At 45.9% G+C, this 24,650-nt stretch overlaps 2 pseudogenes; both read left to right on the top strand.

Annotated features, from left to right (window-relative positions):
• Positions 1–737: 737 nt before the first annotated feature.
• Positions 738–20,260, top strand: LOC127770244 (uncharacterized; annotated as a pseudogene).
• Positions 20,261–21,803: 1,543 nt separating this feature from the next.
• LOC127770243 (uncharacterized) lies at positions 21,804–22,703 on the top strand (annotated as a pseudogene).
• The last annotated feature ends 1,947 nt before the right edge of the window (positions 22,704–24,650 follow it).

The following is a 24,650-nucleotide window of genomic DNA, read 5'->3' as shown; positions in this document are numbered from 1 at the left end:
ACCGGGACTAAAGATCATCTTTAGTCCCGGTTCGCCTACTGACATGGCATGTCAGACCTCTGTCGGGGGGCTTGGGATCTTTAGTCCCGGTTCGTGTTACCAACCGGGACTAAAGATCATATCTTGATCTTTAGTCCCAGTTGGTAATACAAACCGGGACTAAAGTGATTTGAGATCTTTATGCCCGGTTGGTGTTACCAACCGGGACTAAAGTTGCACAGCTTTATATACCCCTTCTTCCTCCTCCAGCCCGAGCCATTGCTTCAAAATTAAGCTTTGAGGGAGGGAGGTGCTGTCAAAATTTTAAGCAAATTTTTTTGGTGGTAATATACAAATTTGAGGTCTTCAAAAGGTTAGCAACTTCATCCTACTCTTTGTTTTGCTTAGCATCTACATTTGGAGCTATTTTTTTTTACATATATTTCCCTCTAGAAAATGTGATGGAAGATGATGAGAGAGAAAGTGTGTGTAGGGAATAAAGAAGATTATAAATACTTGTTTGAATAATTACATATAATTTTGTATGAAATTATAAAACTAAGCTAATTTAATATTAAAATAAGAAAAACATATTAAATATTTGTTTATAATGTAATTAAAACATGAAAAATATGTACAATGAATTTAATAATAATGATTAATTGTATGAATAATTATATTCAATTATTGTATTATTATTTAATTACCTTGTAAATCTTGGATTTTGTATAATTACGATTTATATGTATTTCATATAGATGGATCAGCAATGGATGTACGCGGATCGGCGGTCGAAAGAGTTTATTGACGGCGTGTATTATTTTTTGGGTGTGGCCAATGATAACAAGCGTAACGGTTTTATAAGCTGTCCATGCAACAAGTGCAAAAACCAGAAGGAGTATTCTACCACACGAACTATTCATGCCCACCTGTTTCAGTGGGGGTTCATGCGTAGCTACAATTGTTGGACCTCGCACGGAGAGGTTGGGGTTGCAATGGAAGAAAATGAAGTAGAAGATGAGAACATTCCGGACTGGGCGAGGCGGATTTGAAGAAAACACAATGGGCGAGGCGGAGCTGGATGTTGAAGGGAATGACGGTGCTGATGAACTTGGTCAAATATTGCTGGACTTACAGGAGGACTGCGAAAGTGAAAAGGAGGTGCAGAAACTGGAGCGCATGTTAGCGGACCACAGAACAGCGTTGTCCCCAGGTTGCGAGAAGGGCTACAAAAAGTTGAGTACCATCCTAGAATTCTTGCAATGGAAGGCTAAAAATGGTGTGAGTGACAAGGCATTCGGCGAGTTATTGAAACTCGTAAAGAACATTCTTCCGGAGGGGAACGAATTGCCCGAAAGTACGTACGAAGCTAAGAAGACAGTATGCCCTCTAGGTCTGGAAGTACAGAAGATACACGCGTGTCCGAACGACTGTATCCTGTATCGTGGTGAGTACGAAAACCTGGAAGCATGCCCTGTTTGCAAAGCACTACGATACAAGATAAGACGAGATGATCCATGTGAAGCTGATGGACAGCCTTTGAAGAAGAGAATTCCTGCTAAGGTGATGTGGTATTACCCTATAATACCAAGGCAGAAGTGGTTTTTCAGGAACAAATCACATGCTAGAATGATGCGGTGGCACGCAGAAGAACGTAAATAGGATGGGATGTTGAGACACCCCGCTGACGGGTCGCAGTGGCGAAATATCGATAGAACATTTAAAGACTTCGGCGAGGATGCACGAAACGTGAGGTTCGGTTTAAGCACGGATGGAATGAATCCGTTTGGAGAGATGAGCAGTGGCCATAGCACCTGGCCAGTCACCATGTGCATCTACAATCTTCCCCCTTGGCTATGCATGAAGCGGAAGTACATCATGATGCCGATTATTATTCAAGGCCCGAAGCAACCTGGTAATGACATTGATGTGTACCTAAGACCATTGGTTGAAGATCTAAAAGTGCTGTGGAGGAAAGAGAGTGTCCCCGTGTGGGATGAGGACAAGCAGGAGCAATTTAACCTACGAGCGTTGCTATTCGTTACAATTAACGGTTGGCCTGCACTTAGTAATCTATCCGGACAATCAAACAAGGGGTACAACGCTTGCACTCTCTGTTTGGATGAAACTGAAAGTACTTATCTGAAGCATTGTAGGAAGGTTGTGTACATGGGCCATCGTCGATTCCTTGCTGCAAACCACCCTGTGCGGAAAAAAGGCAAGCACTTCGAACAGAAGGCAGACCATCGTACTAAGCCTAAACATCGCAACGGGAAAGCAGTGTTCGAAATGGTGAAGGATCTGAAAGTAGTATTTGGAAAGGGGCCTGGCAGCCAACCTATAGAGAGCGAAGATGGTCACGCGGCGATGTGGAAGAAAAACTCTATTTTTTGGGAGCTACCCTATTGGGAGGTCTTGGACGTTCGCCACGCAATCGACGTGATGCGCCTCACTAAGAACCTTTGCGTAAACCTGCTGGGCTTCTTAGGTGTATATGGGAAGTCCAAAGATACACTCGAAGCACGCAATGATCTCAAGCATATGGAACAACGCGAGGGCCTTCATCCGGAACCAAACGAGAAAGGAAGCCATTACTTAAGTCCGGCGAGCTACACCCTGAGCAAGGAAGAGAAGGAGAGTATGTTTCAATGCCTAGAGAGCATCAAGGTACCGTCCGGATACTTCTCGAATGTAAAGAGAATAATAAGCACGAAGGATAAGAAGTTCACAAACCTAAAGTCTCATGACTGTCACGTGCTTATGACACAGCTGCTTCCTGTTATAATTCGTGGTATCCTTCCTGATAATGTGTGGGCAACAATAACGAAGCTTTGTACTTTCATGAATGCAATTTCACATAAAGTCTTCGATCCAGAAAGTTTAGCCGCCCATCAGCAGGACGTGGTGCAATGCCTTGTCAGCTTTGAGTTGATATTTCCACCGTCATTCTTCAATATAATGACGCATCTTCTGTGCCACCTTGTAAAAGAGATCGGTATTCTCGGTCCTATGTACCTACACAACATGTTTCCTTTCGAGAGGTACATGGGCGTTCTAAAGAAGTACGTTCGTAACCGTTCTCGTCCGGAAGCAAGCATCGCGAAGGGGTATGGAACAGAGGAGGTCATTGAGTTTTGCGTAGATTTTATTGAAGACCTCGAGCCAATCGGGGTACCCGAATCAATCCATGAGGGGAGACTACGGGGAAAGGGCACACTTGGAAGGAGAGCAATTATGACTGTAGACAACGATTTATTCCGTAAAGCACATTTCACGGTTTTGCAACAATCTTCGTTGGTTGCTCCTTACATCGATGAGCACCTTGCGATTGTTCGCTCAGAAAACAGTGGCAAGTCCGATGCCTAGATTACACGCCATCATATTGATACTTTCCCCGCTTGGCTGCGAGAACACCTCCTGGGGAACGAGACGATTGACCGACAACTAGCCTTCTTGGCTAGGGGACCCTCCGGCTCGGTAACTACATTCCAAGGTTATGAAATCAATGGATACACTTTTTACACAAAAGCCCAAGACAAAAAGAGCACGAACCAGAACAGTAGTGTTCGTATCGATGGCATAGGACACGATGGTCCAACTAGCACGTATTACAGTGTCATCGACAACATTTGGGAACTAGAGTATGGACTCCTGAAGGTCCCTCTGTTTTGGTGCCAATGGGTTAGGCTGACTGGTGGAGGCGTAACGATTGATGACAGCAAGATGACAACGGTTGACCTAAACAAGGTTGGATACTCAGATGAACCATTCGTTCTAGCCAATGATGTAATGCAAGTTTTTTACGTGAAGGACATGGATAGCAAACCAAAGAAGGGGAAAGGGCCCGATGAGCCAAGACGCCATGTTGTTCTCCCAGGCAAGAGGAAAATCATTGGAGTCGAGGATAAGACTGACGAAAATTACGATCTGTTTGAGGGGCAACCTCCGTTTACAGTGACGGTTGACCCGAGCATCATACTATCAAAGGAGGACACGCCGTACTCACGCAACGATCATAGCGGAGGAACAATAGTGAGGAGAAAGTACGTGAGGAAAAGAGTGACCTAGGTTGTTTGATGGAAGATGTAAATTATTTGTATTGTATTGAAGGTCGAACAATTTGGATCAATATATTATTCTCAACTACTTAATTTGTAATGTATTACTATTTTTCAACCATATGATATCTATATAAATGGTTACTTCCATTTATTTACACTTTGAATACAATTAATTAGGCAATATGTTATTTATAAATGATTATTGGTATTTATTTCCACTTTGAAAACAATTAAGTAGGCCATATCTTAATTATAAATGATAATTTCTATTTATTTACACTTTGAATAGAATTAAATTGGCCTTATGTTAGTTATAAATGATTATTTCTATTTATTTATACTTTGAGACCATTTACTTAGGTTTTATGTTAATTATATATGTTTATTTCTATTTATTAAAATTTTGAAAACATTTAATTCGGCCATACGTAAATTACATACGATTTTTGGTATTTATTTGGACTTTGAAACCATATAAATCGGCCATGTGCTAATTATATTGGATTTATTGGTATTTATTTTGACTTGTAAGACAATTTAAGAAGGGCATAAATCAGTTTTGTGTACACATCTTTAGTCCCGGTTATTAACAGTATCCAGGACCAATACAAATTTTGGAATAGCGGGAAAACACCTTTTGTCCCGGTTCTTTAGTCCCGGTTGAAGCCACGAACCGGGACAAAAGATTACCGGGTATAAATATCCACTGCATCGGCTTCCCCGCGCCACACTTAGACTTCCCCACGATCGATCTTCTTCCTCGCGCGTCATCACCGCCCCAGATGTCCCCGCCGCCTCCGCCGTCGTCGTCGTCGTGCTCGCCGCGCTCAGCCGCCCTCACCAACGCCACCGGCAGCGTTGCCTCCCTCAAGGTGAGGGGCGCAAATCTTGTGCCTCCGATCTCGCATTCTCTCTCTTTGAGGATCGATCTTGACACGCCGACCGGACCTTGCCGCCATCGTCGTCGCCGGCACCATCGTACTTGGCCATCGGCGTGGCCGACTCCACCGCTGCCGCGCGCCGACTCCACCGCCGCGCGCTGACCCCGCCCACTCCGCCGCCGCCGCCGCCGACTCCACCGCCGCCGCCGCCGCGCGCCGACTCCACCGCCGACACCGCCGCCGACACCGACCCCGCCCACTGGCGCCGCCGACTAAACACGCCGCCGCCGACACCGACGCCGCCCACTGCCGCCGCCGACACAGATTGAACGGAAACACTCACGGTGGAACGTTTGAACGAGAACGTTTTAGCGAACGACAACTTAGCGACTTAGCGACTTAACGAGATGGACGACTTAGCGAGAACGACGTCTTAGCGACTTTCACGAACGACGACTTAGCGACTTTGACGGACAACGACTTAGCGACTTAGCGACTTAGCGAGAACGACGTCTTAGCGACTTAGCGACTTAGCGACTTCACGAACGACGACTTAGCGACTTTGACGGACAACGACTTAGCGACTTAGCGACTTAGCGAGAACGACGTCTTAGCGACTTAGCGACTTAACGAGATGGACGGCTTAGCGACTTAGCAAGAACGAGGTCTTAGCGACTTAGCGACTTTCACGAACGACGATCTAGCGACTTTGACGGACGATGTCACACCCCAAAGTTCTTTCCCAAGCCTAAATTGAAGTTATAAATGGTCTCATGAAAATACTTGTGTAAATCAAGAGAAAACCCTAAGAAAGTAATACAAATAATAATCGAATCTGACATGTGGAATTTTTCTTGAGTTCTACATGTCGAAATACGCTAACAAGATTTTTAGTGGAATTTTCAGAGCCCTAGAAATAATTTTAACTAATTAAAAGTAAGCAAGCAATATTTTAATTCCAGGGAAAATCCTTTTCTTCCTTTTTCTTTTTCTTTCTTCCCCTTTTTCTTTTCGGGTGGGCCGCCGGCCCATTCTCCTTCTTCCTCTCCCTTCCGCTGGGCCGGCCGAAGGCCAAGGCCCAGCTAGGCAGGCCGCCCCGCCTCCCTCCTCTCCCGGGGTCGCCGACAGGTGGGGCCCACCTGTCGGGTCCTTCCCCAACCTCCCACCGCCCACGCCGGTCACCATCCCGCCGCAACCGCCGCCCGCGCCCACGCCTCCGCCTCCTCCGGGCCACGTCGACCGCGCCGCGCATGCGCCGCACCTCTCGCGCCCACTCCCCTCTCTCTCCCGCCCGCGCCCGCGCCCGAGATGGCCGGGATTCGATTTTCGAATCCTGCCTCTCTCTCTCCTCTTCCACTCCCCCGCGTTGGCCGGCGGAATCCCACCTCTCCCGGCCACGTCCGGCCCTCTCTCTCCCTATTTAAGCTCCGCCGCCACCCCCTCTCTCTTTTTCCCCATTTTGTCGAACTCTCCCGAGCTCTCCATCGCTCCCGCACCGTGCATCCACCCGCCGCCGCCTTTCCCGCCACTCCGGCCGCTGCTAGCCGCCGCTAGGTTCGCCGCCGCATCGCGCCGTCGCCGCCATCGGGTTCGCGTGGCCGAGATCACCCCGTCCACCCCTCCTCCGTCGAGGTTCGCCGCCGGAGCGCCATTCCCACCGTGCGACGGTGAGAGCCGCCATGTCCGCCGCCTTCGGCCGTGGTTTCCCATCGCCGTGGTTCATCTCTCTCCCTCTAACTTCTCTCTTCTCCTTCCTTAGGGCACCCCGAATCCCGTCCGCCGGTTGCCGTCATCCTCCCGTGGTCGCCGTCGCCGTTCGCCGTCGTCTTCCTCCGCGCCGGCCACTCTCGGTGAGGCATCTCTCTCCCCTCTATTCCCCTCCCTCTCCTTCCTAGCCGCCGCTTAGCGCCGCCGCCTTCGCGTCGCCTTCGCGCCGCCGCCTCCGCCGCCTTTTGCCGTCGTCGGCAACACGTGCGCGCGCGCATGCCGTCGCCATCGCCGTGGCCGGTCGGCCGGTCTTGAGCCGAGCCGAGCCGGGTCGCCGCCGCCCGTCCGATCGGCCCCGGGGGCGATCTGGGCCGTCGGTCCCATGGACCGGCGGTGGACCACCCGCGTGGTCCCGGTCCACGGTGGACCGCCCCCCCCTTGAGCCGCTGCCGAGTGGGGCCCGCGTGCCGGCGCCCCCTTTTCCCTCTCTCCCGAGCCGCTGACTGGTGGGCCCCGCATGTCGGTGCTGCGCCCTCCCTTGACGACGTCAGCCCTGGGATTTATTGCGCAATAAATGATTTAAGCCCATTCAAGTCTCAGTAAATCAAGAAAAATGTGTAGAATCCATTAAAAATGGTTTTGTTCTCTGTTTCAGTAGTCTTATAGCCTATTTGCAATGTTTGCTTTGTATGTCGCTAGATTCCGGTTCTTTCGACGCTCCGGTGTACTTCGAAATAGTCGCCGAGGTTCCTCCAGCAGCAGAGCAAGGCAAGTCATGCTTGTCACTTGAACATGTTGATCCTATATTGCAAATGCTCTATTATTTTTCTTCAAATGCTGCATCGTTTTATAATGTCACTATGGGATGTTTACCTATTGTCATAGCCATGCTATTGTTGTACCATGTCCCTTTGTCAGCTTGGGGCTATAACATGAATAGATTTTGGACTAGGAATTGCTTAGCCATGCTTAGTTCCACTAGCACACAATGGGGAAAATCCTATTAATGTTTAGACTGTTGGTTCTAATGGTATTGTTGGATTAGTGCCACCGTTTTGGTGTTGGTTAATTAAAATAAATCACATGGTGGGCTGTGGGTGCATGGTTTTGCTAGTCGCATCCATGGCAGTTAAGGACCGGTTCGCGGGATGCCCTGGAAGAACTTATCGTACTTACCACAAGCCAGCGTGGGCAACGGCTGGGCTTGTAGTGTAGCTTTCCTCTAGTCGACACATCCAGGCAAGGGTGGGCGTGATGGAGCGGGGCGGGCCCTGCGACGGCCTCTGTCGCTTCCGGATTCACCTACGCACGAGAGGGGACTGCCCGTCGCCCGCTGGGGACGGGGGTGAAACCTGAGGTGTGGTGTGCTTGGCTAGAGGGGGTTATGCGAAGGGTCCTGTCACGGCCTCTTTCCGGTATGTCGTGGTGGCATGTCGGCGCACGGAAACGTGTCGTGGGGCTGTGTCTTGTGGGTACAGTTGTACATCTCTGATCAGAGTAAAACTATTCGAATAGCCGTGCCCGCGGTTATGGGCGGTCAACCAGATTCACCGTGATTAGTCTCACCCTAGTTTGGTCTAATGAAATTGGATAGTATAGGTGGATGGTTGGGCCTGTTGCAACGTGGGATAGCGTTGGACAGCGGATGATCAATATTAATTAATTATGGCAACCATTTAATCCTTTCAACTTCTGTTTTTAAATGCTCGCTTTATGCAAATGAACCACTCTAGCTCTCCTTTGATAATTCCCTGCATCATACCCCTATTCCAGTATGACTTGCTGAGTACAGTGGGTAGTACTCAGTCTTGCTCTATTTTTTCCCAACCCCAGAGTGCGAGTATGGGTCAGATGGAGGTTTCTCTGAGGAGTAGGCTTCGTCCGTGCCGTCGAGGATGCCTGCCGAGTAGTGTTCCCGCTGCAGTTCTAGTCAAGGCTTAGCTCCTGTTGTCTTTCGTTTTTCCGCTGCATTTATGTAAGACTTTTATGATGTTTGTAAGACGTGGATCTGAATGTCAACATTGTCGTTTGTGTACCCCGGGTGGTCCTGGACGGGGATTTTAATGCACATTCTGCTTGGAATTCTATTCGGGAATTTCTGGGCGTGACAGACGACGACTTAGCGACTTAGCGACTTAGCGAGAACGACGTCTTAGCGACTTAACGACTTAACGAGAACAACGACTTAGCGAATTATACATGGATACTTGTAGGGTTTAGATGTATGTGCTGTACATGTTGATGTGCATGACCTCACTGTCTTTTTTCCTTTGCACGCACAGATGGCAGACCGTGATGACGAACAAATCCTGTTAGACACGATCGCAGAGGGCAGCAGTCAGTACTGGGTGGATGATGAGGGGAACGAGGATCCCAACTGTGGAGATTATGGGTACCCCATACCCACACGGCATGGTTATCTGACTAGTCATAGGGGATAGCTTATATCTATGGAATATGTAACAGATCATGACTTGGGTATTACGTTTCCTTTTATATTATGGAGCGATAATATTGTATTGTAAAATAGATTTAGGAAACCGATACCGTATTGGTTAAGGTTTCTATTTTGTAATCCTGCCCCCCATCCTATATAAGGTGAGCAGGAGGCCCTATAGGGGGCATGAGACAACCTGATCGTCAGATCAATACACACCCGGCGGATTCAAATCCCCAAACAGGAGTAGGGTATTACCTCTCATTGAGAGGGCCTGAACCTGTCTAAATTCTTTGTCTCCGCATCCATCCACTTTTAGGTCTTGTGCGCTACCCCCTTTATTATTGCCGAATTCATGTTTCGACAGTTGGCGCGCCAGGTAGGGGTGCGTCGAGTTTCCCGTCGAAAAGTGGGATGGAATCAATTTCTCCGGTATCATATTTGTTCAAGCAGCCTGGATTCTACCGCTGCTGGCATCATCTTCTGATCAAATCAATCTACGAAGAGATATTGGGTTTGTCGTTCCAATTTAACTCTCAATAGATTAATTTTTAATTATGGATTGATCTACTCGGGTATTATTTTTATTACCAGTGTCGTCGTCGTTGCCGAGCAACAATATCAGCCTCCTCCCAGTGCAAATCCGAGCCCACACGGTGCGAGTTTGGATCCACGCCTACACCGGGGACCCCTCGGCGACCATGTGACATGCTGAAGCTCGTAGGCCTGGATCGTTTGCTGCCTTGCTGCTACCTGCAACTCAGTACACAGGAGATTTGGCCATGCTGTATGCCGAGCAAGAAAGCACATGCGTGCATGTTGCCTTTTGCATGTCACCTGATGATTGTTCTCGCCAGGATTCGTGCCGTATATTGGCCTGAATGCACATCTCCTGACCGTTTCATAATTTTCCATATTTAGATTGATATCTAATCTCAAATTAATCTCTAGTTGTTTTTTTTTTTTGTTGTTGTTCGCATATAATTACGCGGCACTATTGAGGCGATTAATGCTGGTCATGGACTCGAGGCGTCTCAGCTTTCTGGTCGATCGGCCGCGAGTCCACTCCGCCGGCTTGTCCTCGCCACCGCCATTAATTGCTGATAGCAACAACGACTTCACCGCCGGCTTGCTTCCGTCGCCGCCGACTGGTGTCACCGCCTGCACGGTTGGCCTATTATGCCGCTGTTGTTGGGCGTCTACGACTTCACCGCCGTCTCGCTTCCGTCGCCGCCGACTGGTGTCACCACCTGCACGGCCGGCCTATTATGCCACCGTTGGTGGGCATCTTTGCTTTCACCGTCGTCCGCCTTTGTCGCCGCCGACTGGTGTCTTCATTGTGATTGATGGACTACTTCGTTCCCACATCGACTACTTCTGCTGTCACCGAGGGAATACGACAAAGCTAAGTCATCATTTATTTTATTTTTTATGTGATAATTTTCTTTTCCTCTGCCTCACTACATCAACTGGTTCGCCGTTGACTAGTGAGTCGGGGGCCACAGATGTTATATCATATTTTTTAAATAATTTTCATAATATTTATCTTGATTGCTTACGACATAATCCGAGTACAAAGGTGCCTATCGAGTTATGGAGTTCTATCTTCCTATGCTCTCCGTTTGGTTTGTCGATGGATAGTTGCCTTTGGGCCGATTCCTAGCACCCGGGGGCTCGTTGGATGAACCGAATAACGCAAGGTGCTAAGTATTAATCGGAATAAATCAAAAGCATATAGATAAGAATTTATTTTCTGCTCTTTACAATTACAAAAGTACTCGAGTAGTAAATTCTGATTCGTGAAACTTTGTTCCATTAATGACGAACTCATGTCACTCATATGCATGTTTGGGAAGTGCCTAGGCCGACTCCCGATGCTTGGGGGCTATGACTAGTCGGACAGAGCGTTTAAACGTAATGAGTCATCTGCTCGAGGAAATCAAAATTGACAAGAGGAGAAATACATATTTATAAACATTTTAAAATACTTGAATTTTTCTCGAGTATTATATTTACATCTGTCACGCCCTAAAAATCGTCTAAATTAAAAATGCATATTTTAAATCATTTTTAGAAATTATTTTAAAAGCCTACAAGTTAAACTCTAATAATCTAGGAAAATTTTCAACACAAAAATGAGCTAGATAAAATTTTATTAAATACTTTGCTTGTTCCTCTATTTTCTAGAATTTTCTGAGAATTATTTGAGCAAGGGAAGTATTTTTAATAATTGGAACAACATTTTACAAATTATTTTAATTAACAGGTTTAAAAATCCCTTCCCTAAGTCGTTGGGCCGATTCCGGCCCAACTCCTCTCTCTCCCGCGCTCGAGTCGGCCCAAAGCCGCCGAGCTGGCCCAACCCAACCCGCCAGCCACCCCCTCCACTCGGGAGACCGACATGTGGGCCCCACATGTCGGACCCTTCCCTAACCTCTAGCAGCCGGCCGGCCGAGCCCAGCCATGCCGCCCGAGCCGCCCCCTTTCCCCTCCAAATCCGCATCGAATCCGGCATCCCCGAGTCCGATTATTTGAGGGGTTTTGATCCTCTCATCCTCCTCTATCTTTACCCCCAAAAATCGGAGCTAATCGTTGAGTATTTTATCCGAATCGAACTCGTTTTCGAGTTTATCTCCAAAACCGAGTTTTTGATTTCCCGGATCGATTTCTTGTGGGAGGAGTCCGATCTCTTCAATCCAAGGCTATAAATAGGATCCCCTAGTCCTCCTCTTTCATTTTCCCTCTTTCCCGAGCTCTTTAGTGCCCCGTAGCTCCGCCGCCACCGCCGCCTAGCCCGCCGCTTGCCGCCGGCCATCTCCGGCGAGGCCGCGCCGCCGCCTTCGTCGTCGCCGCCGCTTTCCGCCGCCGCCAATAGGTGCGCCAAGGTGAGGGGAAGCCCGGCCGCCCGTCCCCCGTAGCCGCCGACCTCCGGAGCCTACCCGCCACCACCGACCGGAGCCGCCGCCGCCGTTCATCTCGTCGCCGGCCGTCGTCATTCGTTGTTTGGCTCGAGGGTGAGTACCGTTGGGTTCGTCTCGTCGTCCTCTACGTGTACATGTCCTCCAAGTTTGCAGCCGACCATCCAATCTCCGGCGAGGTCGCCAACCCGGGCCGGCCATTGATGATGTCATCATAACGTCATCTTCGTTTTTCTTTTTCCCGTTTTTCTAATAGATTAAATCTTCGGAAAATCGTAACTAAATAACCGTAGATCCGTTTCAGGTGGTTCAAGTTGCTAAATTTTTCTAAAATCAAGATCTACATGTTAAAAATATCCACATATACTGTTTATGCTTGTTTTTGTACTGTTTTGTTGATTTTAGTCTTTTTGCTTTAGTTTCCGACGATCCGGAGGAGAGTGTTTACGTTGAGGATGGTTCCGAAGCGTTTGCGGAAGCCCAAGGCAAGTCACACAGATCCCAATCAACCCTTTGAGCATGTTGAACCCGTTTAAAGCTATTATTTTATTTCAACTATGCATTGTTTTCGAATGTCATCGGGTGGTGAACCTTTCCCAATTAATTAATGGCCGAAGATGACTTTATTTTCCTATGGGTTATAATTTGATTAGCCTGAACCTTATATATTGGATTGGTTCAGCTAAATGCTATACGTATGTTTGTTTAGCCATGCTTAGAAACATTAGCTAACTAAAGGGGATAAATATAAATTATATTATATAATTATTATTGTTAATTATGGTTAATGGTAGCTCACGATGGTTAATCGTGTGATGGTAAATAATTGCTAATTAAAACCTAGTTAAGGTGGGTTGTGAGCATATGGTTTTGATGGTTGTGCTCATGACAATTAAGGACCGGTTCACGAGCTACTGTTGTGAAACATTTATCGTGCCAACTACAAGCCAGCGTGGGCAAAGGCTTTATCTTTTGTATAGCATGATTCATTATAGTGCGCCAGACTGTGAAGCGGCGAGAAGTCCGTGGGGGTCGCTGGGGAGTCCATTGCCTCTGGTTTTGAGGGGGAGATTATGATCCAGGAACGGTGTACTGTGGTGTGTTGTGTTGTGCGAGGGGTATTGTCACAGTTCCTTTCCAAGGTACCGTGGTGGTACTGAGGCGCATGGTGACATGTTGTGGGATTGTGTCTTGTGGGTACAGTGGTACACCTCTGATCAGAGTTTAATCTATTCGAATAGCCGTACCCGCGGTTATGGGTGAGTTGAACAATGTTTTTCGTGATTAGTCTCACATTATTCATTAATGGTAATTGTGTTAATTAATTGGACTCCTGGTTTGGAATGGTATATTCCTGGTTTGGAGGTTTGGTTTGTTCAACCGGGGTTGGTTGTTCATACGAGGTTGGGCCTATGCAACACGGGCGTGTAGTATGGTGTTATTTAATATTGATTAATTATTCAACCGTTTTACTATTCTCTTAAATATTTATTAAATGCTGTTGATGCAAATAAGCTATATTATTCCATCCTTTGTTATCCTGTGCACTTGCATATTTGCTGTGTGGCTTGTTGAGTATGTCATATGCTCATTCTTGCAATATTCAATCATCAGAAGAGGAGTATCTCAGCGAAGGTGATGATCTGGAGGATTAAGCTTCTTCTTGGTTAAGATGCCTATGGAGTGGAGTCGCCATAGCTGTTCCGTAGTTTGTTTTAGTTTTAAGTTCCGCTGCGTAGAATGTTATTCTTTGAGAGGAACTATCCACCTCTGTAATAATTTATCATTTGCGAATATTAAATAGTTATTTATTTGTACTCTATTATCAATTTGTTATTGTGTGCCTCGGCTGATTCCTGGACGAGGGTTTAACACACATGTAAGCGTTCGGAATTTTGGATAGAAATTCCGGGCGTGACAACATTAGATACTACTCACCCTATATGTTTGTTCTGCAGGATCCAGATCCAGATATGCACAAAAGGGATTCATGGCTTTAAGCTTATCTCTTACGCTCCAGGAATAGATCAGTCAGAACATCACCACCGGCTTGCCTTCGTCGCCGCCGACTGGTGTCTTCGCCTATACGGTTGTTTGGTCACACCACCATTGTTGGGTGTCTACGTCTTCACCGACCGGCTTGCCTTCGTCGCCACCGACTGGTGTCTTCGCCTATACGGTTGGTTGGTTACACCACCGTTGTTGGGCGTCTACGTCTTCACCGACCGGCCGCCTCGTCCACTGCCGACTGGTGTTTCCGCCTGCACAGCTGGCCTGTAATGACGCCAACTGATGCTATCTTCTTCACGGCTGGCTACGTCGCTGTCACCGCTAATAGGTGTCATCATCTTCAACGCAAGCTGTCTACGTCTGCTGCCGACTAGTTTATTTACTTCCATGGCTGCATGATTCTGCCAGTGTTGATTGGCCTTATCTTCTTGACCGCTGGTCATCTCGTCTGCTGTTGACTAGTGCCCTCGCCTCTACGTCTGGTTTATACCGCTACCACTACTGATGGACATCATCCTCTTCCGTCGCCGACTGGTTATGCCGCCGCCGGCTGGTGCTTTTATCTTCACAACTGCGCGTCTTCACTACCGATTTGCTTCTGTTGCCGCCGACTCATGTTCACTTCATCATGGCAATGCAACTTTGTCATCATGGTAGAGCGACTTCATCTTTATTTTCTTCTGCACCGGCAAACCCAATTGCCGCTACTTCGTAAGTTTTGCTACTTCACCAATCACGACGTCTACGAGAGCTTCGACATCTCGGCATGCACTTCCATATTCGATGCCGTGTTATTCTACTACAACAAGTGGTTCCCTAATTTTCAATATTTCTATTCGGACATCTTCAACATGTATCCTCACTCAAGCAATGAGTACTCGACGACAAGCTACAGTTCTCGACTCTATGTTCAATTGTTTCCCAACTAACCAAAGAGTCGGGGGCTACACGAATACAGGACTCAAAATCCGATAAGTTTTATGTCAAGATAAAGCAATCAATCAATCAAGGAGTCAACTCTGAGAGTCATTATCTTCGTCTTCGCTTCTGAGCAAGCTTTCTACTTCATCAACTCCAGTTATTTCACCGTCAATTTTGGCCTCCCCGTCGTCACCACGATCTACTTCAAATTTCTCAAGTATCAAGTTTGAGATTTAATCTACATATTCGGGAGGTTGGAGTTATCAACCAATTTCAACGAGTTGGATAACAATTTCTACTTTCCTTCAAATGAAGCATCTGCAAACAGCTACAACTCCAAGTTCTATTGCCATCGTCATAAATCAAGAGGCGTTGCATCAATCTCACTTATGCACACGCTAATGTCAAGAAAACTATTTGAGCTTCGCCATCTTCTCAACAATTTGAAGGATTATTGTCACTAACATCATCACCAGCACCTCTACTACATCGGCCCTGACATCTCTGCCGTTGCTAATGGATGACAACATCTTTGCCTCTGGTTGCTTCCGTCATTGCCGGCTTGTTATTTCGCCTTCATAGTTGACCTACTATGCAAATGTTGATGCGCGTCTACGTCTTCATCGTCGGCTTGCTTTCGTTGCCACCGACTGCTCTGTCGTTGTTGTTGGGCGCCTTCGTCCTCACTGTTGGCTGACTTGTCTGCCGCCGACTGGTTTCTTCGCCTCCATGGCTATGTGACTTCATTACCTTTGATTGGTGTCATTGTCTTTACCACCACCTACATCATTGTCAGCTTTGATGGGTGATATCATCTTCATGTTGGTCATTTCGTCTCCATGTCGACTGCATCATCTATTGCCAATGGACAGTTTTGACTATGACAGAAGGACAAGCTATATATGCTCAGGGGCTTATCAACTCAAACACAAGGATCATACCTTCAAATTGGATTTTGTTCTAGATACAGGCAACATGCACTCATAGTCCTGAGATTATTTTCTATGCTCGAAGACTGGACCAATCATTATTCCCCGTAAGGGCTATCAACCGAATACTTGCGCCAGTCGGGATTCAATTTTTATATCTATTTTGAAGTATCCCATAAGAAATAATCACTCAGATCAGAAGCTATTTATATGAGCTACACTTGGTTTACATCACCCGAAAGATTTATTACTCGGGAGCATGTTACATGCATCATCCTTTAAAGGGTGTCGAAGGCATAATTTTTGGCCTAGGCCTAATATGTCTGCAGCCCATATTTTCAGGTGTGGCCTGTCACGTTCTTTTAGGGACTTAGGCACTTTTTGCTTAGGCCAAAGTGCGCGTGATCAAGTGCCCAATACCATAAAATCCTTTTATACCGTAGTTACTCAACTTTTTAGGAGTTGGTACAATGCATCTTAAAAGGTGTCAAACAGTAAAGCTTTATATAGCTACCCCGCTGACTTTTTTATATGGTCATAGCACTGTTTGGGTTTATCAAGCAATTGATTGGATACAATATCATTGCTTTTTGCCACGTAAGTGTGCATTTTTATTGACTAATATTATGGCTTAGGCTGATTATATATTTTGGTCATTTTCCAGGCGGTTGGTAAATCTTTTATGAGTTTATTTACTCGGATTTTATACCACATATGCCATATATTTTCAGGTGTGGTGGAACCATGTGTCTTTTAGGGACTTAAGCACATCTGTTAAAGCAGTGTGCACATAGCGTATGCCCAATACTTTGGAAATTTCTTTATTCGTAGCATTCAAGCTTTTTTATAGCTATTTTGCTATGTGTATTTTCAATGATTTAGTCAACTTTAGGTTGCTCGCATCAATTTTTACAAAGCAATCGATATATCACTTGGATCATGTTATTCGGGGATTCACACCGCATATGTTATATATTGACATCAAGTCACTTGGTCGATTACAATTATCAAAACCACTCGGTTGGTTGGATTATTTGTTCCTTGACTATATGCTTAGTTTGTTCAGCTAACCACATGGTCGGGGGCTACACCTATTAGGTGCATCTAGTCGATGCACCTGACTTTATTTCTCAGCCCTCCACAGTCTTCGGATTTGGTAAATTACTCGGGAGATCATGGCGAAGATGATTGAATCACTCGGCTTTGGAGTAATCTAGTTCGAGAGAAAATTATCTTTTCGATTGTGAAGGTCTCAGGGGCTACTGTGGAGATTATGGGTACCCCATACCCACACGGCATGGTTATCTGACTAGTCATAGGGGATAGTTTATATCTATGGAATATGTAACAGATCATGACTTGGGTATTACGTTTCCTTTTATATTATGGAGCGGCCTAAAGTCCTGATTTGATAATATTGTAAAATAGATTTAGGAAACTGATACCGTATTGGTTAAGGTTTCTATCTTGTAATCGTGCCCCCCATCCTATATAAGGTGGGCAGGAGGCCCTCTAGGGGGCATGAGACAACCTGATCGTCAGATCAATACACACCCGGCGGATTCAAATCCCCAAACAGGAGTAGGGTATTACCTCTCATTGAGAGGGCCTGAACCTGTCTAAATTCTTTGTCTCCGCATCCATCCACTTTTAGGTCTCGTGCGCTACCCCCTTTTATTATTGCTGAATTCATGTTTCGACACCAACCAATACCTGAACCAGGAGGGCAACGATGAGGGTAACCAGGAGGCTAACCAGGAGGGGACCGAGGAGGGGACTGATAGTCAACTGTCGGCCGGACAGAAGAGGCCACGCGGGAAAAGAGGTCCCATGAAGAAGCTTGAGGGAAGGCACATCGTTACTGAGATTGCCCCAGACGGCGAACCAGTAGCCCCTACGGGTATAGGACGAAAGTTTGTGAATCATTGTGATTGGGTCATGAGAGACAACGTCCCCATCAGCATGGTGTACTGGCGTCGAACTAGGTCACGCGGGGATGAAGATAGCTTTCTCCCTGACACAGAGAAGGACATGTTGTGGACCACCATGCTGGAGACATTCACGATCCCTGAGGAAGATTGTCCCAGATGCAAAGAATGGACCCTGAAGAAAATGGCAGAACTATTCCAGAGCTACAAATCAGATCTGTACAAGAGATACATCCTCAAGGGCTTGACACCTGATTTCAACGTGCATAACAAGCTAAGGGATCACTGGGATGCATTTGTGGCATACAAGACTGGAGCGCAAGGGAAAGCACAGATAGAAAAGAACAAAGCCAATGCAGCTAAGAAGAAATACCATCACCGGCTTGGGTCAGGCGGATATGGAAAGGCAATCCCCAAGTGGGACAAGTTGGAAGCTGACTTGATAGCAAGGGGTATCAAGCCGGCCACGGCTAATTGGCCTGAGCGATCGAGGAACTAGTTCTATGCACACGGTGGGTCGCTCAATCCTAGTGATGGCTCCCTCATATTCGGCGATGAGATTCGAGATGCAACACGCCGACTTGCGGATGCAATTGAAGCCTCTACGCAGGGGACTTTCCAGCCCAACAGAGAGAAGGACGAGCTCACCCTCGCACTACAGAGTCTTGAGCATCCAGGACGAACGCGAGGAAAAGGCGTCCTTCCTTGGAAATATGGATTCAAAGAGGACATCCACACGTATAGGAGTCGGATGAGGAGCAAGAGGGATACAGAGGCTAAGATCGTCGATCTTGAGTACAGGGTGTCCACCTACGAGGCAAGGATGCAAGAGGAGGTGACAAGACAGGTGGACCAACGCCTGGCCGAGCAGCGCGGAATGGAAACACAAGCGCCCGTCATGGTGAGCCCCTCGGGCAACCGCAGCAGCTGCGCATCAACGGGCCAAGTTGGATCAGAGGGCTTTGAGGCAGTGGCAGCTCACGAAGCAACCCATTTCCCCGTTGATGACATCACGCAGCGAACACCCTGCGATATGTATACTCCCTTCAGGAACTTGTCTATCAAGGTATGCGAAATGCGAAATTTGTTACATATATATGTTGATTAGTAATTAATGAACTATATTTCTTGTGAAGGTCGCGTCGGGCATGGCCATACCCACGGACCCTTCGAGTACATACCATTGCAGGCCCATTCCACATGGATATGCGAAGGTCGAGATAGAGCTGGTGGAACGAACCTACGAGGATCTCGAGCTTGACATCCCCGGAGGAGACAGGGAGAAGAAACTTGGAGACACAGCCCACGCCATCATACTCTGGCGTAAGAAGTACATCGTGTTTCTCGGGCAAGAAAGGCTGCCCGCTCCTCCTTCCCCGCCGCAAGCACAGTCTCCTCCGCCATCACCGGCTCGTCAGTCTCCTCGGCTCCTTCCCCTGCCCCACCACCTCCTCCGCGTGCACCAGCTGCCAAGTCTGCACCGTCGGGCCCGCGGGCAACTACTCCTCCGCGTGCACCTGCTACCAAGTCTACTCCGTCAAGGTCCCGCCCATATGAACCCGCAATCAAGGCTGAAGAAGAAAGCCAAATCTGACGAGCCACGGTTCCCCGCTCTCAAGAAAAGGGCGTACGACTTGACTCCGAAGGAGCTCGATAAAGCCGTTAGAGCGGAAGTTAGGGAGCAGTTGAAGCCACGTAGTCCGGAAAAGAAGATCCCTATAGCCCCAGAGGTTCAGGATCACTTTATTAAGATGGCCGAAGCGGGCAAACCGGTCGAAGTTTCTGACTATGATCGAACATTGAGGAAGGCTCTTCAAGCCAAGCCTTCAGCAGTGAAGTGTGGAAACGAAGTCCGGGCAACAGCCACGACAAGAGGTTGAACCGTTAGTCGTAGAACCGACACAACTAGAGATATGCAACTTCTTGAAAGATACGGGACGGAGTATGGAGCAGTTGCTAGAGGACGCACCTATCGAAACGGCTCCGGTCATGTACACGTTTAAACTCGGTGAACCGCTAGTCACGCCTGATAAGATCAGAGAGCTACCTACACAGATGTACCAGTTCCATCAATGGTACATGGACAAATCAGTGATGGGTAGAGAGATGTTCGGAGCTAGGGTGCGAAACTCAGATTATTACCAAGGAGAAGATGTTATTTGGATCCGCCACAAAGAAGTCTTCGACTTATACCACCTGAAGGCCCTCGACGTCTCTATTCTCAGCGCGTGGACTTTGTAAGTACTGTTTATAGTTCAATTTTGTTCCTCCTTTGAACGTTGCTCACACACATTCCTTTTCCCCGTTGTAGAATGGAGATTCAGTTGTGCCGTCAACACAACAAATTCAATATTGGATTCATGGACCCACACAAAGTGAACACGCTGATGATACAACAATACGAGAAACAAACCGAGGACAATATCGTCCATTTCCTGGTGCAGCAGCATTATAAGAGGTTCATACTACTTCCCTACAACACATCGTGAGTTCCTATACATACGTACATATATATATATGTATCATGTAATGCAAATTGCAGATTCCATTGGGTCCTTCTTCTTTTTGACCTTGAGAAATCCAAAGTTCATGTCTACGATTCAATGGATAAACCGGAGAAAACTTTCGCAAAGATTTTCGAAGTGATAGATAGGTATTGTCATATATTGCACTGCCATTATGAATCATTGTACAACTACTAAATCTCGAATAATAAATTAATCCTTCCTAACAACTCTAAATTGAGCATGGATTCGGTTCCGTACATTGGTCCGTGGGATCTGGAATGAAAAACTCACCCGGAGGTTCAATTTTCCGGTTAGTACATGCTAGCTCCAATTTTGTATTGAGTCACTTCTTTGTTCTAAATCAGATATGCATACTAAATCTCTCGTTGTTTCTCTTTCAGTGTGCAAAGCAGGAAAAGGGGACTAACTTGTGCGGCTACTACATAGGCCATTACATGCATTGCTTAGCACACCAAATCAGGACTGGCCAGGACCATGAAGTACGTAAATTTATTCTTCCATCAATTATTGCTTACGTCAATTTTTCCAAATAACAGATGATTTACCTGATAGATAACACCACCCACGATGATTTCATAAGGGCTGTTCAAGAACAGATAATGGGATTCATCAACAAGCAGATTCTCGATCCCACAGGAGAATTCTATTACGATGGATCGACTATTCATAAAGCCGGTCCTTCTTCCGATGCCACCAAGTCGTAATAGCAGAAACAAAGATTATAAAGTCCGAAGGAATTGTAATATATATGTATATATTCATATATGCACACACGCATTTACTTTTGTGTACTTGGTTTGGTAATATATGTGTATATTTACTTACTTGCAAACACATATTTTGTTAATATATATATGCATATGGCCTCTAATTACTTAAGTGCACACATATACATACATACATACATACATACATACATACATACATATATACATACATACATATATATATGCATTGCATTATATATATGTATAGATATACATATAGTGCACATATATATGCATGTGTGTAATATATACATTTCTATATTATGCATATATATATATATGTTTTTTAAACATATATATATATATACATACATATATATATATATATAACTACTATACAGCACCTTAAGGTGCTACGTATTAAACGAAGCGTGATACAGACCTCACGTCCCACCCCACACCATCCTCCCCCACCACACCAAGATGTTCAGTAATTTTTTAACTCGCAAACAAAAATATAGAGAGCTACCTTATTGGATAAGAGCGATAGGAAGGTGCGTAGTAATATTTTTACTCACGAGCCCTGTGCAGCCACCCTCTTGTATCTCGAGATGTTCAGTAATATTTTTACTTTATTAAAGTATGAGTATTTATACCATAGGAAATTCTATCCAACCATTCCTTCCAGCATCAATCACTCCATTTTTTTCGGATCTATAGCACGGCAATCTCAATCGTGATTCCAGCAGAGGAAAGGACAACGCCCCCTTCACTACGTGCTTGCCAGCGAGGGCTTGATGGCGGTGGCCACCGACGACGATGAAGATGTCGAAGAGATGAAGGGCTGCCGGATCGGAAGGATTTGTAGCGCCTCATGCAAGGAAGACAGACTAGACCAGATGGGATCTGCAGCTGGAACATGGTCTTCTCTGGTGCATTTGTGTTGTTCTTTGGTCTTTAAAGCAAATCTTTATTTTTTTTGGCTGTATTTGATCTATTTTTAGTTCTTGAATTTTTAGCTCCCAATTCGTCATGTAAGACAGCACTCCTGATGATATTTGGTTTGATAGGTTAGTAGGTTGTGCACTGTTGCAAACAATGCTGCAGTGTCCCTTCCTCCGGGGTGGGGAAGGTCACGATCGACCGTGTTGGGCGGGCGGCAGCGACGGACTGCAGGCCCGGCGACTTGCACAGGCCGCGCCTCTCAGGTCGCCGTTGATGGGGATGGAGGCCTTCGACACAGCTGCAGCATCCCTTTCGTCCATGTATGATGGCGCTAGATGTAGCTCCAATCGGTTCCTAGGTGTTGAGTTTCAAATTTGTACTGATGCAGTGATGCTTATTCCTGGAATTGCTGGATTTCTTCCGTGTGATTCATTACGTACGTGTGCCAGGTTCGGCCGGCCGGCACTGTTCCCGTCCTCGGCGAAGCTCATGGAGTCATGGTGCCGCAAGTCGCAACTGTGTGCAGCGGCTCATCGCCGTCGACCTTGAGACTAACACTTGGCCTTCACTGAACTTCGCGCCGTCGTCGATACCTCCTGCCTGGCTGCCTCATAGCAGCGACAAGCAAGACATCGGCAGGAGTCAAAATGCTAGCAATAGCTGCCGTTTAGTTTTTTTTATGCACTATATAGATGGACCAACAGCTGCCCTGTAAATTTTTTACTACTAATAGCACATTTATGTTGTCATAAAAAATTATTGTACCTTTTTTTACTATATACCAGCAGCGATCTCGCTTGATGCACACATTTTCGTCTACGTCGTTGCCATGATTGCACGTGGTGAGCTCCAGCTAGGCCATGTCGAACAGCATCGACATGGCCTAAAAGAACTCACTGGCAAGCGAGGATTGGTACTCACCACTACGTACGACGCTAAAACTACGCAACCATCTGCCCTTTTTCTTTAAACCACGACGAAAAAAACATTCACCCCCATTTTTTCCGGATCTGCCATCAGTTATCGTGTCAAGAGATATTACCGGATGGAATAATTCCTTTCTTTCCGGCACTTTAACTGCGATTCAATTCTCCCTGCGATCACGTTTTTATCTGCTTCAAAACAAAAGTCATTTTTTAACTACACATGCCGAGTATTTTTATAACTACAAAATCATCTGGGGTTGGAACCGCTAGATCCGCACTTAGTTTTTCAAATAACAGTCAAAATTTAACTATTTACATCACACAACACGAAAGATGTTTCCAACTCATAAGTTATTTTTTACCTATTAAATCCGACGATCAAAACAATTCTCATGCACCACGATCAAAACAATTCTCATGCACCGTACAAGTTAATTTTTAACTGTACACGTTCCGAAACTCTATTTTATTATTAAATGAAAGTAAAATTATCAACCTCATGACAAGTAAGGCCCAGAGTAATATTTTAACTTATAACATGAGGCAGTAATTATTTTACTCAGCCATCACTAGAAGTGGTGTACAGGCAAATTAGAGGAGAGATGATCCAGTGATTTTTTTACTTGCCGTACAATTTTTTTAGTCATTAAGCGTTCACATGACCAGACGAGTAATGTTTTAACTCGGGACAAATGGGATGGGAAAAGCCTTTGCACGCGGTGGTAGCAGTAAAAGTGGTCCACGAGGATGCGCTACATGAGAAAAGCGAGAAATCCGGAGATGGACCCAGAAAAAACTAAAAACCAGGAAGGCGAGCACTGAGAGGCGCGCTACTTCCTTCGTAGCGCTACACACGCGCTGTATAGCGCCACCGTGTGTGTATATATATATATATACACACATGCATATATGTGTGCACTATATGTATATCTATACATATATATAATGCATATATATATATGTATAGATATACATATAGTGCACACATATATGCATGTGTGTAATATATGCATTTCTATATTATGCATATATATATATATATATATGTATTTAAACATATATATATATATATATATATATATACATGATATATATTCATATATATATATATATATGTACAGCAGGCAGCACAACCAAATTAAAAAAAATAAAAGAAAAATCTTTAGTCCCGGTTGGTAACAGCAACCGGGACTAAAGATGGCTTTGCCGGCCACGTGGCTCAGCCACCAACCGGGACTAAAGACTGTCATCTTTAGTCTCGGATTCTCCCTCCCGGTTCGCTACCCGGGAGTAAAGGGGGTTGCGAACCGGGAGAGATGAGCACTTCTCCAGTAGTGTAGCATAGTAGCAGATCAGTCTCCTGGTTCACCCTGTCGCCGCTGGTCTGCCGCACCCTTTTATAGCTAATCCAACAAGACCGCCATAAGCTATAATATGAGTAGGATCTATAGACACATAAATAGTCATTAATCCGCATTGTGGCTATGATCACGGTTGACACCTTTCCTATAATACACACAATGCTATACCTAGCTAGATAGCTCACCAGTTCGATATGAAGTATGTGCTATAGTCATCCTTACTATGATGGCGAGCCAAACACATACCACAGAAGACTCCATCTACGATCATTGTCTAGTGTGCTACCTAAGTGTTCATAACCCACAATTGTGCTTGGCTAGTTCCACTTTCATCTTCAACATTGACACCAAGCATTGGGAGTATAAATCTTTAGGAGAGAATCTATTCTATATCACTGAGTTTGTTCGAGTT

Source organism: Oryza glaberrima, chromosome 4, assembly GCF_000147395.1.
Source record: "Oryza glaberrima chromosome 4, OglaRS2, whole genome shotgun sequence".
NCBI classification, from domain to species: domain Eukaryota; kingdom Viridiplantae; phylum Streptophyta; class Magnoliopsida; order Poales; family Poaceae; genus Oryza; species Oryza glaberrima.
This window is presented reverse-complemented; position numbering and strand designations above follow the sequence as displayed.